Source organism: Vombatus ursinus, unplaced genomic scaffold (assembly GCF_900497805.2).
Source record: "Vombatus ursinus unplaced genomic scaffold, bare-nosed wombat genome assembly UNPS02014770.1, whole genome shotgun sequence".
Taxonomy (NCBI): Eukaryota; Metazoa; Chordata; class Mammalia; order Diprotodontia; family Vombatidae; genus Vombatus; species Vombatus ursinus.
The window spans coordinates 19,817,118-19,823,056 of record NW_020954548.1 but is presented as its reverse complement, the minus strand read 5'-3'; positions in this window follow the sequence as shown (position 1 = coordinate 19,823,056).

The window sequence follows — 5,939 nt, the reverse complement described above, 5'->3', positions numbered from 1 at the left end:
TCTCACGGGTCCAGTAAATGAGAGTAAAAATGTGTCATGCTAATGACCCAGAGAATAGTTTAAGGCAAAGTACAGTATTCAGGAAAAAGGCGAAATTGAGATAATCTATAAAGAGCATAATTGATTTCTGAGTAACTGTTGCAGTGATTCTTAATAGTCAAACCCTCATCATGCAAAAACTAGAAAATGCCAAAAACATGCATGATATGACATAATAATATATCTAGCATTTCTAATTTATACTGTACAATCTTAGACAAACATATGGTCAGATAAAGCTTTTCATTGCTCTTTAGCTAATTCTGGTATTTATATTTTATTTCCTCCTGTTTTAGCAAAGCTTCCTAAAGGCAGATGTCCTTCTAATTTGTTCTTGTCAAATTAAACTTTCTATAATACTGCTTCTATGGTATAATAGCACTGCTTAGAAACCCCTAGAGGTGCCTTATTGCTTAACTAAACTAAAAATCATCTTTCCTTCCCTAAATTTTCTTATATTTATACCTTTTCATTGTGGTTAATTATATTCATGTCATATTCCCTTTCTTAATTATAAGTTCTATGCAGGAAGGACTGTGTCATTTTTAATATTCATATCAACAGCTAACATAGTGCATCAAACAGAGATTCCTAAATGTTTACTGAATTGAATTGAATCTTGACATTGAAAGCTCAAACTATTATACTGATACTATTAATTATACTATTATCTACTATTGGGCCCAAATATGTCACTCCCTTTAGGCCAGTCTTATTTTATCATGCTCAGCCTTTATGGGGAATCCAATAGAAAATGCCACACCTATAGGGGACCTGGCATTCCAATCCAACAACAACAAAAACAACAAAAATATGTGCTAATTATGTGCAAGGCACTGGTAAGGCTATGTTTATATAAAGATGAAATTTAAAAAAAAATCCTTGCCTTCAACATATGTGCATTCTATTGGAACAATACAGCAAACAAGCAGAAGGCCATGTCAATGTGAGGAAGGAAACAAAGCTAAGAACTAGGCATATAAGGAAATACTTCCCACTACAGATTCTAGTTTGAGATGTGAAAAAAGGTAAGGATTAATGGGATAGAGATGAATGTATTTCAGGAACCAGAGATAGCTTATGCAGACATGGAAGGAGATGAAAAGCCACCTTCTTGGAATAGCAAGTTTAGTCAGTTTCTTATATTCTAAGTTGTCTACACTGGGGCATCTTCCCTCAACACTACTCCTCCAATTCTTAAAATATCTATGAGGCAGGCATATCAGTGATTATTTGCATTGGGACTTTGGGAGTAGGGTAAGGCCTGGAGAAAATAAAGAGAATAAGTCTGTCAGACAAGTGGGGCATATATTTTAGGAGACATCTGGGTTGGATGACATCTTAGTAAGGATTTGGGAATAGGCTTACTGGATCCCCATAGTTGGAGAAGGTGGTGAGCAATCCACTTTTCCCTCTTCCCCAAATTTCTGTGGTTTTAATGCCCAACTGTTCTGGCCCTCATCATATAAAAGTGGAAAGGTCTTAATCAATGGGAGGCTAAGTCAGAGAAGCAAAAATGTTTAGATGTTGTTTGAGTTATTGATGTAGGCTTTGCAGAGGTTCCTAGGAACATCCTCTTTGGTCCAGTTCTGATAAAAAAAAATGCATCTTCCTAGAGACACAGCTAATCAATGCACATTTCTGAGAATTATCTCCAATCCCTATGGGTAAGAGGTTAAAAGATAGAAACAGTCATTTCTTGAAAAGAACAGATTTTTCTTGTAAAACTCAATCTTCTAATTAGAGAAATGCAGATTAAAACAATAATTGTCCTATCTCTCAAAAGAGTTTAGCTCATTCTCTCATTTTCATTCACTTTTTATCTACTGGTTTCTTTCCTGCTCTGTAAAATTGTCCTTTATAACCTAACCCCAAGCTACCTTTCCAGTCATTTTACACCCTTCTCCCCTCCCTGTAATATGTGATCAAGTGACACTGGTCTCTTTGCTTTTCTTCAAACAAGAAGCTCCATCCCTTGACTCCATGTACTTTCACCAGCTTTCTCTCATACCTAGAATACTCGTTTGTCTAATCTCTAGTTTAAATTCCACTTTAAAAAATCCCATCTTCCACAAGAAGCCTTTCCTAGTTCCCCTTAAAATACCAATTACTTCCTTCTAAAATTCAAATATATATATACACATAGATATAGATGTGTGTGTGTGTGTGTCCTGTTTGTATATAATGGTTTGAATTTCTCTCTTCCATTAGAATGTGAGCTTCTTAGGGCAGCTAGGTGGCAAAATGGATAGAGCACTAGCCCTGGAGTCAGGAGAACCTGAATTCAAATCTGACTTCAAACACATAACACTTACTAGCTGTGTGACTCTGGGTAAGTCACTTAACCCCAATTGCCTCACCAAAAAACAGAAGGTGAGCTTCTTGAAAGCAAGAGCTATACTTTGCCTTTTTTGTTTGTTTCCTCAGCACTTAGCACAGTGCCTGGCATATCAAATGTCCTTAATAAATGCTTGTTGATGCAACTTGACTTATTTGGCTGGAATGTGGAATCTGTAAATGGCATTTTGTATCCCTTGCATGGTGATTTGAAATTTTGCTCATGCTATTTTTCTAGCCTAAAATTCTATCCCCACCTGCCAAAATCCTGTTCATCCTTAGAGGCTTTGTTCACCTTAAAAGCCTTGTTCAGGTTCTGCTTTCTCCATGAAGCCCTCCCTGAATAACCTGGTTCATCTTGACTTCTCCCTATTCTGTTAAAAAAGAAAAAAAATAAATTTATTTTTATTTCACATATCATTAAATTCTTAGTCTGATACTTTATTATAGGATGGAAGTGACCCTGGGTCGAGAAGATCAATACCAGCAAATTGGCTATGCCAAGTCCTTTCATTGTTTTTAAGCTGTATCAATCTTATCTGATTCATTGTGACCCCAACTGGTGTTTTCTTGGTAAAGATACTAGAGTGATTTGCTATTTCCTTCTCCAGCTTACTTTACAGGTGAGGAAATTGGGGTAAATAAGGTCAGTTAAATTGCCCAGGTTCACATAGCTAGTAAGTGTCTGAGGTAAAATCTGAACTCAGGTCTTCCTGATTCTAGTTCTCATGCTCGATCCACTCCAGCACCTAGCAGCCCCATCTGGGAAGCTTCTGAGCTAGGAAAGATCTCTGGGTCTATCATCTGAGGAATAGCCCAGCTATGTTTTGAGAGTTTCATTGGCAGAATTAGCCATGAGGTAATGAAACTTTTTGGCCACAACAATACAGGAACAGAATCTACTGAGGCATAGAATATAATCTAAATTGGTGGGGGATCTACCAATGTAGGAGAAACAGAAAGCTTTTGTAGTACCTAATAGTATTCCACCTTATATTAGCCTGTAATTATTATCTTTTTCTACATCTCATCTCTGTAACTATATAAACTGGAGACTGTGACGTAGTTTTTTTAAACTACCCAAGATTTCACACAGGATCTAGAACAGTAAAGGCATAAATTAGGCATTCAGCAAATAATGATTGAATTGAATGTTTAGGTATTGTCAGCTAAATGCTGTGCCTTGAGTTTTGCCAAATGTGCACGAAACTCTTCTTCCCCACCAGAGACTTCCAAATTCACTGGCTTCTGCTGCCAGCTCTAGTTGGCTGATTGTTTCAATCTGTAAAATCACAATAGCACCTCAATCCACAGAGTAGCATAGCTTAGTTATCCACTACAAATCCTTGGAACTTAAAGAATAGGCCTTAGCATACATTCTGAAGTCTCAATTCCATAGGATACCTTCTTTATTGATAACTTAAACATTTAGTGTGTCTTATTCCTCAGGACAGGTAAATATCATGGAGAGAGAGAGAGAGAGAACAATAAATACTGATCCAGGTAAAAAACAAAATGAATTTCAGATTTCAGTTGGGCAAATCTACAGAAACTTCTACCAAAAAAAGGCAAAAAAATAGTTTTTTTTATTCAACAACTTTCAAATAACCCTTTGCTTAGTGGCTCATTTAGAGTAAGTAGTAATTTACCATACAAGTATCAAGCAGGTATTGTATTTGAAACACATCTCTACTATGTCTGTTACAGGCAATGCTGATGATAATGACAAAAACTCAAAAATATATAGTGATTTGAGGTTTACAAAATCTTTTCTTCACAACAACCTATGAAATATGTATTATTATCCCCATTTTTCAGGTAATAAAGCTGAAGAGCAAAGAGGTTAAATAATTGACCTGAAGTCACAAAGCTAATAGACCAGACTGAAATCAAACCTGAGTGTCCTAGATAATAAGCATGAAAGTACTCTTTATCCCAAATTGAATATAAAATAGGAATCTTATCAGTGATTTCATTAGAATAAGGATTGCTGTGATGATGAAACTACTTCTTCCAAAGCAAGTTGGAGAGCTCTCTGAATCTTATAAGCTTTAGAAAGTTTCCTGCATCACTGTGATGTTAAATAACTTGCTTACGGTCAGACAGCGAGTGTGTTAGAGGCAAGATCTGAACATAGGCCTTCTGGCTTTGAAGGCCATCTTTCTATATAATGCACCATTCTACCTCTCACAGTGTCTAAATCATCAGCTATTTGGCTCCAGGTTCTGCACTAGTAACCAGAAACATTTATTATAGGTTTAGTTTATTATGGGTTCATTTTGACTCAAAAATATAAATGATCTTGCTTTAACTCAACTGGATGCAACTCATCTGTACAAAAAGCCCCATGGCATGAATTCAGCACTAACTCAAGATTTCCACATTGCACATGGAAACCAGGCCAATAAAGACTAAGTGAAACAGAGGATGGCACAATTACCAAGTTCATTCAGGCAGGATAAAACTGATAAAGCTGTTGAGTTGATGTGATCAGGTTCAGCAAATTCAGAAATATGTTTTTCCAGTATCAATCTATCCAATTTCACCTCTGGCTATCGATGTAGTCAGGTAAAATGGAAGGGGAAAATATTCACTGAGCTAGGAGTGAGAGGATTTAGATTCCATCCCCGGCTATGTTACTACCTATATAGCCGTGTGATCTTTGGCAAATCATTTTACATTTCTTGTGTCATTTTCAGAACTAAAAACCATTGTTCTTCAATTCAACTAATTCAACTGATCACATTTTTTATTAAGTACCTATTGTGTACTAAGAGCTATGAATACGAAGAAGGAATAAAACATGTTACTAGCCTGATAGCCTAGCCCATCAATATTCATGTTCAAACTATAAGGGTTGGACACATAGCTATATATAGATTGTTGTTGTTGTTGTTTGCTCTTTGTTCTTGAAGAGAACTGTGATATCAGGAAAGTGATGCTATGACACGTAAGTGAATTTTATTTAAGTGAGGAAAGGCTGTGCAAAGTCACCAGCCTCACATTTCCTCTGGAACCATCTAGCTCCAGTGGTGAGATATAAATCAGGATAACTGGAGATTACACTAGTTGCAGTGGGAGACCTTGGCCTTTTTAAACTAAGGTCTGTAACAGGTTTCGGTTTGAGGCAACACCCATTCAGTGATTAAAGCTATGAAGGAAATGAGGCAACGAATGGCCTCTTTTACCTAGTTAAAAACAATCAGTCTGTGAAGGGAAGACCTCAAAATTTCTGGCCCAAACAAAAACAATTACAATTTACGTCCACTGTGAGCCAATTGGAGCACAAACAATTACCAAGTAGTGCTTGTCCCAGGACCTATTGTTGGACAGTCAATGAGAGTCAGAGTGATTTGGGCACTGTCCTTGAGAAAAAAAAAATCTAACCAGTAAACCCCAAGATATCTTGTAAAGTTTCAGGGGTCAAAATTTGATAAGGATATGAAAACCGATGTGAACAGAGGAAAGGGAAGGGAAAAGAAAGGAAAAAAAGGAAGGAGGAAGGAAGGAAGGAAAGAAGGAAGGAAGGAAGGAAGGAAGGAAGGAAGGAAGGAAGGAAGGAA